The 14,713-nt window shown below is 35.9% G+C and overlaps 1 pseudogene; it reads right to left on the reverse strand.

Moving 5' to 3' along the window:
• Positions 1–12,120: 12,120 nt before the first annotated feature.
• Positions 12,121–14,308, reverse strand: LOC107608134 (protein FAR1-RELATED SEQUENCE 5-like; annotated as a pseudogene).
• Between the last annotated feature and the right edge of the window lie 405 nt (positions 14,309–14,713).

Raw genomic sequence — 14,713 nt, forward strand, 5'->3', positions numbered from 1 at the left:
AACGAGAAACTAGGAGGAAATTATTGAGTTAGAATGATATTACTAACTACTAAGTAGTAACATGAATAAGTGATAAATTAATTACTTGTATTTTCTATTTCCACCTTTTACACACTCTGCCCCTTTCACACATATAGTATTATCCTTGCTATGAACTTCTTAAAATGCTCATGTGTACATATATATTAGTAGTTTAGTACTAAAGCATAGTAGCACTTTATTTTACATCCTCATTGATTATTTTGGTAGCTAAGTATTATTTTACATTGTTATTTTTTTAATTCTTTCGATGATGTACATGTTACTGAAATTTAAATGCAATGTCTTACTAATCTTATAAATCTTTGTTGTTTTAGATGTCAGGTTCTAAAAAAAAATAAAAAAAATACTTGTCAATTAAAGTACAAAAAATCTGTTAATAAGGAGGTGATTAGTGCACACAAAACTAAGCTTTCACAACCTAAACCTACAAAATCACGAGCTCCAGTTCCTTCACATGTATCTAAAAAGCCTTCAGCATTACCATCCTCTTCTTCGCAGCCACCACAAAAATTCAAGAGAAATTTACTATCATCCTATACCGATCATACACCATCACCATCACCATCACCAGCTGAATCACCATACTGTTCACCTATCCAACCTCAATCATTTGATAATGCTTCTAATAATGAATGAAATTTACATCATGCTCACTCATCGGATGAAAATCATCAAGATGAATCTCTTACTCAAGAAGGTGAACCTATCATTTAAGAAGGGCTCTTGAAAATAGTGCCTTTTGGCAAAGAGTAAGTACAACAATCACTTTTGTGTTTTAATGTTCTCTCTATATTGTTTTTATTGTGAATACATGTGTAATTACTCATTATTTGATCTTCTTATAGGTTTAATCCATGTACTGTTGTTCGTCATGTAACAAATGCCATTAAAAGCAAATTTTCAGAATTCTGCCCTGCATGGGAACATGCTAGTGAGCAAATGCGAAATTTGTGGTTTACTAAATTTAAGGTAAGTATTTATTATCATTTTTTTGTTATTTTGATATTATACATAGTGGGTAATTCAATGTATATGTTTGTTTTCTTTTATAGAAAAATTGTATGTGGGAACCTCAACACAATGCAAGAATTTTTCAATTTTTTTAGATTAAAGGGAGTGCTCGATTAAGAGGGTTGATGAATTAGGAGAGACTCAATTATTCAAAAGACCCTAACTATGTACCAAAATATATTCCTGAACCCGTTTGGTGTCAACTATTACATTATTGGGCTACAGATCCGCATTTTAAGAACTGGTCAGCAGCAAATACTGTGAATCGAGCATCAAATGCTGGAAGTTCCATGTAGACTGGTGGTTTCATATCTATGGGTGAACATGCACGCAGAATGGTAAAATAAAAATAGATTAATTTTAGTCTTGTTCTTATTATGTGCAATATTTTCTTATTCTTTTTTCTTCCCTATCAATTAAAACTATTATATTATAGGAGAAAGCTACGGGAGTAAAACCTTCTCTAGAGGAGGTTTATACTAAATGCCACACCAAAAAGGACAAAAGTTGGATTGATGAAAGATCTGAGAAAGTCATTGTATGTGATGCTAGTTTGTTCTTCTTCTTTTGTCGTTTTCAAAAATAATTTTCACTATATGTTAGTATTTATTCATGGCATATTTAGTTGTGATTAAAATGAATTGGTTTTGTAGGGCGAATTCAAAAAGTGAAAGACAGAACTTTCTTAAGTAGCTTTATCCTTGGATAATGAGGGAGATGTTGAGGCATCTAAGGAAGGCCTAGATATACCAGATAATTACACTATTTGGAATGAAATTGTGACAAAGGAGAAAAAGAAAGCTACTTTTGGTTTAGGTTCTTTTGGTTTAGATCTCTCTTCAAAGTTGGATTCCAGAAATTACTCAGAGACATCCAAAGACAATCTAAATCTTGAGCAAGAACTTCACATGTGGAAAGAAAAGGCAAAGGAGCTAGAAATAATCAATGAAGAGCAAAAGGTTAAGTTGAATGATGCTGAGCATAAGTTAAAGGATCAAGGACGTCAACTAAAAGCTCAACAGAAAAGAATTGGTTCTACTGAAAAGACACTTCATACTTTGTATAAAAAGTTGAATCTCCCACTTTCTTCAACCTTGTCTGTTCTTGCGGATGATGAGCTTGGGACAGGCTCTAGTGATGATGAGGATGATAACATGAGTGATTGATGTCCGGAGTATATATTTTTTTGATTTAGATTAAGGAATTTTTAGGTGAATTAGTTAGTACATTTAATTTTATTCATCATATTTGACCTTTTTAAAGGCTTTTTTTGTTTTAGTTTAATTATTTTTTTTATTTTAGTTTGATTACATTTATGAACAAGTATTTTAATAATAAATATTTTTTAACTCTTTTATGTTAATTGGCTTTTTCATGACTTTATTATGTGTTTATAATTTCGATGATGTAATATGAAAAAATGATTATGATGGTCTGAATATAGAAAGCAAATCGAATACAATTTATTTTCTAAAATATTTATATATTAAATAGCAAATTATTTTGTATGAAAATTATTTGAAATATTATATTAAGTTTTGTAGAAAATGTGTGCGAAAATAATTTTTTGTTTTGTATGAAATTTGTTTCAAATACGTAAATTCTTTTAAATTAAATTTGTCTGAAATTTAATTGAAAAAAAATATTTGATTTGTCTAAAATTTGTTCGAAAAAAATTTGTTATATTTGACTAAATTCGTTAGAAATTTGTCTGAAATAAAGTATATTTTTTGTTTGAAATTTGTCTAAAAATCAATATTTTTATGTTTGAAATTTGTCTGAAATACATTGTCTTTATGTTGGTTAATCTGTCTGAAATTCATCTAAAATACATCATAATAGTTAGAAATCTAGCAGATAAATGCCTATTTCAAATCTGTCACAAAATTGTCTGAAAAAATTTCGAACGAAATTTCAAACAAAATGTAAATTAGCATCAGGGCTTTTTGGGACAAAAAAAATTCGTCCCAATTTTGTTTGAAAGAAAAATTTTGTCTCTAATATGTTCGAAATTTATTTCAATTTCGTCTCAAAATTCGTCCAAAAAAGCGTTATTTCTAGTAGTGCATCCTTGGTGTCAGGGACATCGTTAAGCCTAGATTGCAGGGAGCAAAGCTCTTGGGCCAAGTTGATGTACTTTGTCTCCCACGTCTCCAAGAGGTCATAGTTGTAGTCATCAACGAATGTGTCAAGAACCTCGGATAGGGCACGAAGGCATAGCCTAGCCGCGTCCTCGTGGCTTGTGTCGATGTCGTTGGCATATCTGCCAGACACCACCAAGGCATCCGTTGCTCCGGAGGGGACGACAGAGGCAAGGTGCCGATAACATCTCCGGTCATGTGATCCTGTCTACCTAATGATTCTGTATATTAGAGGAGGAATATCTAGTGAGTCACAAGCCTTTCTCACCCAGTCCCTCATGCTTACCGCCAACAAAGGCTCGCGATCTGGCTTGTCAGGGACCACCTCGTTGGCTAAAGGGAAAGAATATGGATTGGCAAGTAAAGGTAAGTAGGTGCACGGGAGTTGTTACGTGGAAAGAGAAACACAATGGAGTAGGGTACTTACGACGGAATTGTATTGGTGGCAGCTGGTGTCGCTTGAGGTTGTAACGTTTATGCAAAGCTCTTAATGCAACCATTTGGGAAGCACGGTAGTCGTCCGTAGCGACGGGTTTCAGGTGCAAGATCGTTATCCAGCCGCCACTTTCCATGCTCCCGGTCGCCTCTACCAAAGTATACCAGCCATGCCTCATCCGCTTCGTCCATTGTATCGTAAGTCCTCCAAACGCTGTTCTCGTAGTCTTCAATCTGGACATGGACGTCTTCAATGGTCGTATATATGCCAGGTATCCATCCGTCAAAGACACAGTGATAGTACGGGGATAATCTAGAGTCCATTGAAGGGGTCGATGGATAAAAGGTTTTGGAAAAAGCCGTTGGTATAGTATGGTTAAGTAGTAAGTGGTAAGGGTTGCACTATTTTGGGCAAAAATGGGCGGGTTGGGATTCAAATATATTCTTTTTCTTTTAGTTGGAGAGGATGTGAGGCTATGAAGGTGTGGAGTAAGTGGGAGGAGAAGCCTATGCGGATTTCTTGCGGTAGTTTCGGTTAGTCAGATAATTAGAGCTATAAAAAAGAATGGTTGCATTTGGGTTAACCCATGGAGGCGATGCCAACATTGTTACCTAGCACCAATTTATAATCGGACCGCCAGGGTCAAAGTGGTATGAATGGTTGTGATCTTCAAATCAATTGCGTAAGGAACATAGGTAATATTTCCAATTTATTGGTAACAGAGCAATATTGTCCATCATGGACGTTGGAGGGAGTGATGAGTCTCATCATAGAAATAGCCAATGCAAGGAAAGATAATCATATGGATTAGATGAGATTAATATGGATCAGAAAAAACAAAATTCAGAATCAACGGTTGAGGATATCCTCGTGATATGTTGCCAAATATGTCATTTCATGTCGACTGTGCAGAGAATGGTCCATGCAGTCGTTCTTTCAAGTCACGTGTCAGTCAGACTATTGAAATGATGATTTGGAATCTACTCCTAGTTTCGGTGAAGGCATTACTGCAGGAACCAGTTTGCAAGAAAAGGTGTTTCTCACAATGCCTTTAGGACTTGATGCGAAAATGTAATTTTGGAGTCCTTCATACTCATTCACAGTTTGCAAGTGTAATAGAAAGGAGTGAAAATGATAATTAACTTAAAAAAAAAAAAGAATATACAACTAATACTTGAAATACATCTGAGTTGTCTAAATTATTTAGCCTAAAGTATCAATAGTAATTGCGGAGGAAAAGTTTCCAAAAAAAAATTTTAAAAATTAGTATTTTCTAAAACCAAATTTTATATCTTGATTTTTCGAAACTCTTATTCTTTTTTTTTATATGGGTAAGTTTACATATTGTGTCGAGAGGGTTGTAAATTTTGTTAAAGTTTGCCTACTCTATTAACTGATTTAAATTAATGTATTTGGTTGATTTAAATTTTAGATAAATATATTCGGGTTGTCTCAACTTTACGAAGATTAAAATAACAAGAGAGGTTTAATTTATAATTCTTTAATAGTCACCAGATTAATGTATAGTGTAAAAAAAAATTATAATTTTTAATTTAAAAATAATATGAGTACATTAATATTTCATTCTAAAGTTACTAATTTTAAATAATTTTTTTTAAATCGAATAAACATAATTAATCATTTGAGAATAAAATTATAACTACGTTTATTTTTATGAAATTAAAGGAAATCATTAATTTAGATAACATGTGTAGAATTTTTAAGTTTGCCTAAATAATAAGTTAAATTTTCATATTATGTGAGTTAAATACCGAATAAAAATATACCAATACGACCCGAAATGTACAAAAATATGAGCACATTCGCCGCACCGGAGGATGAACTTGTTAGTTTTCGTGATGTATGTTGATGAAGTGGGCAAAGCTTAACAAAATCTGCAAGTTCGCCGATACAGTACGCGAACTTGTTTGAACTCGTAAAAAAAAATAACTGTTAAAAAACAACGGTGAGAAAATTTGTTTTAGGAATTTTTTTTTGTAGATATTTTACTTGTTTTAAGTAAAAAATTTAATACTTTTTGCCATATTTGTTGAAATCCTAAGTTAAATATGAATATTGATTTTTGAAATAGAATAAACATATTTTAAGTTTTTTGTATCTAAAAAAAAATTCTATACATTTTAGAATTATTTAGATGCATAAGTTATAGTGTGTATAGAATTGTTTAGGATGGATTGAATTAAGTACTTATTTTTATTGAAAATATGAATTTAAAAATATTATATTCAATTCTCAATAGTCAACCTATTATTTAATTTTTGTATGTTCAAAAGATTTTTGAGGAAATTAGGTAATTTGTAGGTATGTAATTTCTTGTAAAAATTTAATTAATTCAAGATATTTGTTGTCGTTCATCAAAAAAGTAAATTGAAATGACAATTTAATATTTCTATACTCTTAAAGTATTATTTATTTATCTTTCTAACATTCTTTATCATGCAATTATTACATTAATATAATTTAATCGAAAAAAATTATTTATCATTATTTGATTGAATAAAAATTTTATTTTATCTAAAAATTTTAGGATTTTTCAGCTTCAAGATCATCCATGTTAAATCGTTAGAAAATATAACGGAGAGCGCGGAAGCATCCCTTCATTCGAGAGCATGATTGAGATCAGAGAACCTGACTAATGTGGTTCTTTGATCGTCATTAACCAAAACTGTTTGTATCCTTGACATGGCTGAATCACAATTCCACTGTGGGAAAAGAGTTACGAGGCGAGTTTGATGTCTTTGAGACCAAAATCTTGATGTCATTGTTTAAATTTGAGTGTCACATTGATTAAACCTTGAAATTCAAATAAAAATAGTATCTATGGTTTTAATCTTATTTATCCAAATAAAAAATAATGATAACTTACTTAATTCTTATTAATTCTTGTCAGGAAATGTTGCTTATCTAAATATCTTTTAATAAATTATTCTTTTATTAATTGCATTGTATTCTTGACAAAGTTTTGTTGAAACAAATTTAATAATTTAATTTTTTTTAAGAAACCTTTCAATATTTTCTAATTGTTACATTGATTTTCTTTAACAATTATGTTTATGTTTAATTATTAATTTTTCGATGCCAATATGTATTATTTTAACATTAACTCAAAAATTTTTACTACTGTGTAGTATAATATTTATATATTGATATAAAAAAATAATCTTACCAATATTTTTTTATTTAATATTAAAATAAAATATACTGATATTAGAAAATTAATTGAAAAATATAACTATAATTGTTAATAAAAATTTTGGTAAAATCAGAATTTAATAATTAAATACTAAATTTTATTAGTATTATTATTACTAATACAATTATCATAAATTTTACTAGCAGTAGATGCTTTTGTCGTTATTATTATTAAGAAGGATAGACATGCTTGGTTTTATATACCACACACATGAACCTTGGGCCTTGATATGGTAGTGTTTGTTTGCATTAAAAGAAAAAGACGAAACCCAAAATGACCAAAGGAATGGTCCATGCAAGTCAAACTAAAAATAAAACAAGTTTATTTGACTTGCTTTAAGTTGCTACAAGGACTGAGTAACACTCCCCCCACTTAGAGGGCAATCGAAGGACGATGTGGATTGTAACATCAGATGGCACGTGTTGATAATATATAGGGGTACTAACATCACTTGAACATGCAATTTGCAGGTTTAGAAACTTTTTACTGGACAAGTAGGGGTACCTACTGTCCCCAAATTACCTTTTGAATACACACTACGTACCCTCATCCAACCTTCTCCATAGCTCTAATACAAATAAAGTTGGTTTCGTAATGATTTTTTTTACCGTCAGCTTAGTTTCTTGTTCACTTAGACTACTTATCCAGTAACCTTCTAACAATGAATCATGGAAGGAATGGAATGCTTTCCACCCCGACTCGCAGGAGTATCTTCCAGCGGGAGGGTATGGATACTACTTTAGTTTGTTTTATGATCACTATATTGTGAAATGGTGGTCACCTGTGGCTTGCTTATGGGATGATACAATGTTTTATGTTGCAGAAACGATCTATTGCTGAGCATAACCGCTACATCACCGACCGACGTACATGAATGTGGAGGATCAGAAATGAATCTGGAGCTCATAATCGACGTCGTGAGTCCCTTCTCCGCCATATCGTTTGTGGAGTAGGAAAAAAATACTAAATCTCTTGTTTCCTTAGCAAGGAACATTAATGGTGATGGGAAGTTAATTTACTATTTTTTTTTCCGGATATTCCTCAGGGACAGACACTGGTTAACCTGGTGGCAGATCCTCTGACCAAGTCATCAACCGAAGATGTTGAAACCACAATGGAGCGTCGACTAAGGGAGTTGATTCAAGTAAGCACCTTTTTCTTACTTAAATGACCTGTTGAAGTATGCATGGTAGTGTGGGTGCACTACGGTATGCCGCAATGCTTAATGAAGCCATGAAGTATGCCTTAGAGGTTTGAGATGTGGAAAATAACTTGAAGTGTGGCCCTGCTCGTTTCTAGTCCCTTATACTATTTATGCATGTGTTTCTTAGGATTTATCCCTTTTATACCTGACATGTGTACTACGTTGTACGGGACAGTCAACGGAGGAGAAGTTGCGCGAGCTACATGGTCGCATGCAGGAGATGGAGAAGAAGGCAACCTTTGCGGAAGGTGTTCTTCTCCAGATTTTGCAGAACACCCAATGTGACAAGGAAGACCACCATTCCATTGTGATGGTACCCAGACCAGGTGGAGGCCCATATGAGTTCGGAAGCCGAACTGCTAGTCATAGTCATCCATGCCAGACACTGACAACACTAACCCAGCTGAGGTCATCAACAGAGAAGGGTAAGGGTCTTGAAAACAACCCCAAGGGTCTCCATAAGAGTCCATCGATGAGGCTTGGTTGACACCGCGCCGGTGCACCGCTTTCCCTGTGATGGCTCCACCCCCAGCGGATGCGGGATATTGGTCGATTGGAATACCGAATTTGTTCAGCAATATATCGTCAATGAAGACTCCCACCACTCTGTCAAATAAGGTATGCCAATTTGCGTGTTTCTAGCCTATTCAAAAATTGCATGTGTGTTTGTCCTGAGTAAATGACCTATATGCATTTCGTGTTATACATGACATGATCGAACGGCCTTTGTGGAACCAGGTCGAGTCGACGACTGGCCTCGTGGGCCTGTATGCCTCAGGACCATCAAATGGCAAACCAAATAAGTTAGCCAAAATAGAACAGACTGGATCGACCACCATGGAGGGGTCTCCGCTGACAGGACTGAATCTGACCCAGAGTGGGAAGCCGGAAAGGTCGGGGAGTAGACGACCTCTCTTGAGATGGCCCGGTCCTCGCCACGATGGCCCCTCTAGCAACTCCCAAAAGTTTGTTGTACTGGTTGTCCCCATGGTAGCTTTTTTTTCAATTTTTTGGGCCCATTGTTTATTAGCATGTGAAGACTTATTAACTCCGGGACTGTTACCATAATCTCCCTTTATTGACGCAGAGCCATGACATGCAATTCAGGCTAATTTTGGACATGAGACTCTCTATTGAGCAGTGCAAGCTTGCTACATATGTCTTTGCCAAGGTTATCAACGACACAAAATACAGGTTAATTCTATCCTTTTAGTTATGTTTCAGTTCATGTTGCTAGATATGTACAACCCAACGCTTTGGAAATCTAACCCGATCTTGTTAAAGTGCGGTGAGGTACTCTTCCACTTTGCTGAATTTGAAATTCCGCGGGGAATGTTCTTCTCTCTCATCCCGCCATGGACTCCACACACTGATGTAAGTTATCAAAGCCACAAGTATAAACCAACGATGACTATTTTACCAATTTGCATTTCCTGTATGTGGTGAGAGTGAGGTTTATTTGTGTTCCCTAACTATGTTACGTGAACGCTTAAATGTAGATTATCAATGCTTGGTGTATGCTTGTATCCATGAAGTGCTCCAAAAGCATAGCACCACGTGTGTGGTTCTTTCCGTCTCATTTTGCAGCTGATGTCTTGCGCGAGGTGGCCATAAAGCAACTGAAAAACAAATACGAGTACAAGTGGATGCCTAAGACCAGCCATCTTGAACATGTAAGAAGTTCACAATATAACCGATACCACAGGAAAGGTTCAGCTGCACCATCTAATGTATCTAAAAAACCCGTTCTCAGGTCTTTGTCCTAGTGTTGGAACCTGCTGATGGCTGGTATCTAATGCTTTTAAACATTAAGGCATTAAAGGTGTATGTGTTGGATGTTTGCCATGACGATGAGAGTATAGTCCGGTGTGAGACCCACATGACACGGATTGTAACTTGCAAATCCATTAAGTTATTCTTTTACACTAAACACTTTAGGTAAATTGTTCATGACGGAGAGGAATGTTGTGAACTCCAAGCATGGCTCTTGTGATCCTTCTGCATGGAAAAAATTTAACTATCCCAAGGACATCCCCAACGAGCTTGGAAGGTTAACATAAATTTTTTTTAAATCATGGGTTTATTGTGCATAATTCAGTTTTAGAACAACAGAAACTATTTGGTCATTCTTGAAATTAATCGCCTTTATTTTAATGACCCTAATCATGATTGTAGTGAGGAAATTGCTGTTTGGTGCTTGTACTGGCTGCAGCAGGAAGGAGGATTCTCCACAAAGATCTTTAGTCCTTCGGTAAGCTTGGCTATGCCAATTATTGCTTATGCTACGCCTTTTACTCATAATCTATTACATGGAATTTACATATAACTTCCAACACAATGAAAGTAACTATGCTTTGTGTTGACCTGGGCCCATGTAGGCGAGCACACTTGCAGTTAGGATGAGGATAACCGCATATCTCATCTAGTCTGAACCGAATCAGGTTCGAGGACTCGTGGAAGCAAAAGCAGAGCACCTATGGCATGACATCACGACCAACAAAGAGTAGGATCCCACAACTATCCACATGCCATAAGCTCCTATAATACCGAACTCTTTTTTGTGAATTCTAGATACGTATCTAACGGTGGGAGCAGCCCCTCTGTCTGTGGCGACCTGCCTTGAAGAACTTGTTTGCCCCGTAGTATTATAACTACATAAAAATTTGTATCTACTGCATAGCAGGGTAATCTTAGTTGTAGATTAAGGAGCAAAGGTGTGTCCTTTTGGTGGTGTATTAGAAACTAATGTTACTTACTGGGCTTACGACCTACAGGGTGCAACTATGATAGGGCCATGCATGCTTTAGTCGGATGGCCCACTTGTAGTTGTCTTCTTCAATGTGGCCGAAAAGCTCCACAACCTTTATATATATTGATGCATGCTAGTTATTATTAGTAAAGATATTGTCATGCTAATTTTAATATGATTTATTAATTCTATTAAGTAAAGTAAATTAAACAAAAAATTAATCGTACATAATAATAATAGTAAAAAATTATAGTATACTAAAAAATAGTACTAAGAGTACTAAAAATATATAATATAAAAAATATCATAAAAAATTTTTTGATTTATTTCGATCACCATGACCAACATAAATATTTATTTTTTATATTATTCTTAGTACTCACTAAAATTTATATTCTATTATTTTTTATTAAAAATATATTTTGCCAAATTTTATATATAATTATTATTTTAGTATATAAATAATAATTTTATTATAAAATTAATTAAAAAAATCTACTCAAATATCTAAATTAAAATGATCAACTAATATACAAATATCCAAACACACACTTACACTTCAGTTTAATCTACCCCGCCACTATGACCAAATGGAACTTATGCTAATAGAAAAAATAAATATATACAAAATTCACCTACCAAATTTGGACCTGCATCTAAGTCACAACCATTTTTTTTAGCGAGATTATTCGTAACTTATGCTGACTATGCGTGTGATGGACGTCCACCGATTCTGGCCCCGTTACTAACAAATGCAGCTGATGAGGTTGATGGCCTATTCGAAACTTGTTAATACTAGCCGATTCTGTGATTTATTTTTTTATTGAAAGTTGTTTTCAAAATTGTAATGTAAGAAGACAATTTCGGTTGACTTCGATTTGTACTTTTATTATTTACATTTCATAGTTATCGATGGTTGACTATACACTTAAAGGTAACTAAAGTTTCCATCTCAATCAAAAAATAGAAACATGCAGTAAATATTTCTTTCATAATGAAAATATGGTTTTTTTGAAAATAAGAAAAACATCTCCCTGAAAAGAACAACACCTACATACACACGGTTCTTTCATAATTGGATTCAATTTCGAAAGTGTAAAAAACTGATAAACAGGATAGATTAAACACTGTATACCGGGGCATACATACTTCGGCAATCCATTACACCTTCAGTATCTTCACTTGAATGAGCTTCGCTTGCATATTTAACCAATGGTCCAAAATGACTAACAGTACCACCCTAAGCCACACTTACTCATTACAAGTCCTAGAAAGGCCAATCTTTTCTCTCAACTACATCACACATGCATGTAAGGCATGGAATTACTTTTGAGAACACCCATCCGCAGCTGCTCCAAAGTCGGAAGTGTCCGCCACTGATGGACGATAGCAATCCCTCACCCCAATATTCTCGATCGAAAGGCTACGCGCAAGAGGAAATTCAGCCTGCAAATTGAACAAAGCATTATGTCAGCTCAACAAGTGTTATATCACTAATCTAAAGTGACCTTACTACTTACACGCGCCGCAGACTGTGACACCATTTGTGGCACCTCATCCTGGCTGTTCGGCACCGATATATTCACCCGATTTGGGTATCGAGTTCGATGATGTCCGACTATCCCACACGTGCTACACTTTCTACGCTTCACTCCCCTCACCCCAACCTGTACATTACCACGCCCGGTGCCCTTAGTACGAACCCTAATCGGATCTAGTACTCTACCATTGTCCACCACCACCACCAATGCCGACACTATTCCCCGAATCATTCATACTTTCAAGATTAGTTGCTTCCTGGACTATCTGCTTTGAATACAACTTGAATAAGTCGTCGTTGTTACACACAAGCTGAGCCAAACGCTTGCAGTGCTGCAGAAATGCTCCCATCCGAACTTGGCCGACTTAGTCCACCTCTCCAAGACCAAGGTGTCTGGAAAAGAACCCACGTCTAACCGAACCAAAACTGAGAGTATATGCACACAAGGTAGCCCAAACGATTCCATTCTTTGGCAACTGCACGTATGTTTATCCGAAGCCAACACATGGATAACATTCCACTTTCTTCCCGATCGCATATACTTTTGGGTCACATAAATAGTACCGCCCTCACGTGGCTGACTCTCCACAACAGTTATCCGAACACACCTTTGCAAGGATTCACAGAACCTTGAAAATATCTCTCGGGTATACTTCATTGCTCCAGATTTCTCTATTTCTGGAAACTGAGTATGTAGTACGAGGGTCCCATACGACGACCGGAAGTCCATCTCATCCTCGTTATCTCTGAGGAACTCAACACAACGCTGGAAGTTCATCACAAAGTCGAGTATCGCATTCCTCCTCTCCACAAACCTACCTAGCTTCGCATGCAGCGATTCACATCGCGATGTCGTCCTGATGTCAGCAAAGAACCTACCGTGTATGTATGCAGTTGCCCAATATAATTTCTTCGTGTATAGATCCTGAACCCACTCTACATCTTGGACTCCACACTCATCCAACATTGCCTCCCAATGCTTTTCAAACTCTTTTATCTCAATTTCAGCAAGCATACAATATCTAAATAAGGTTGTAAACCATGGCAAGCACACATTTGTTGTGGAATTTTTTAGTAGATGCCATGCACAAAGCTTGTGGTGAGCCTCCGGAAAACTTCATTAATTTCCATTCGCACAGAACGATCACTGTCTATTATTACTGCCTTGGGTGCCTTCCCCTCCATGCATTCCAACAACTTCTGCAACACCCAAACATAAGTTGCTTGGGTTTCACAAGAGACCATGGCACCCCCAAAGACGCACGTCTGGTTGTGATGGTTCACTCTAGAGAAAATAATGACCAGTAGATTGTACTTGTTGCGCCCGTACGTTGCATCAAACGCTAAGACATCGCCAAAAATTTTATAATCATCCTGACTTCTCCCGTCTCACCAAAATAGGTCACACATATGCTGATCTGCACTCACCTGACACCTCCAAAAGAGTTTCTCATCCGCCTTCGTACCTACCTCAAAGTACCTTATCGTTGCATTGACATCTCCATTCCTCATGCCTCGTTGGCGCCTCACTTCGTTGTACATATCTCTCTTTGTGAATGGGATATGATCAAAGCCACCAGCCTGTGCTGCAAGCGACTCATATATTTTAGGAATTGAAATCCCAACTTGCCGTAAGCTATCCATGTGGGCTACGTCCACATCCGACATCTTCCTATGTGGAGGCAAGTATTCTACTAACTTCGGAGAGAGGAGCACGTGATTGTGGTCATTTACAAATCTCGACACATACCATTTACCCATCTGACCATTTTGCTTGATACGCATCTCTGCCATGCACCCACATCGCGTAACCACCTTGTGCTATCTCTTTCGACCTTGCAACTCCAACCACTTCTTTTGTCTAAACCCTTCTCTGTTGCACAAATATGTGTATCGCACGATGTCCTCATTCTTATTTTTTAGCTTCTTACCAACACGCATAGCAAAACCCTTACCTCGGCTGTACTGTTCGTAAAAACGAGCAGCCTCGTCGGGAGAGTTAGACAACATCTCCATCACCTCCTCCGACCTTGCTAAACCGCTGCCACGTACATCATTGCCCAGGTCACCATCACCATCTAAATATTCTGTTCCAAAGGCCGCCTCGTCCATGCCAATGTCCAGTGATATTTCCTGCATGGGCGGATATACACTAATTATTCAGAGGGGCCATAATTCAAGTGACCAAATAATTTCTTATAATTGATGATGTCCTCATCAAGAAGTGCAAATTATATTACAATCTAGGATCCTTATGAAATATAAAATTAATGTTTCAATTCAAATTAAGATATTCAATATTTAGAACGATAATGCTAGCATTTTAGCATAATAATACAAAATCATAATTAAATATTTAAATAACAAAAAAAAAAT

Source organism: Arachis ipaensis, chromosome B7, assembly GCF_059453495.1.
Source record: "Arachis ipaensis isolate K30076 ecotype BB chromosome B7, ASM5945349v1, whole genome shotgun sequence".
NCBI lineage: Eukaryota > Viridiplantae > Streptophyta > Magnoliopsida > Fabales > Fabaceae > Arachis > Arachis ipaensis.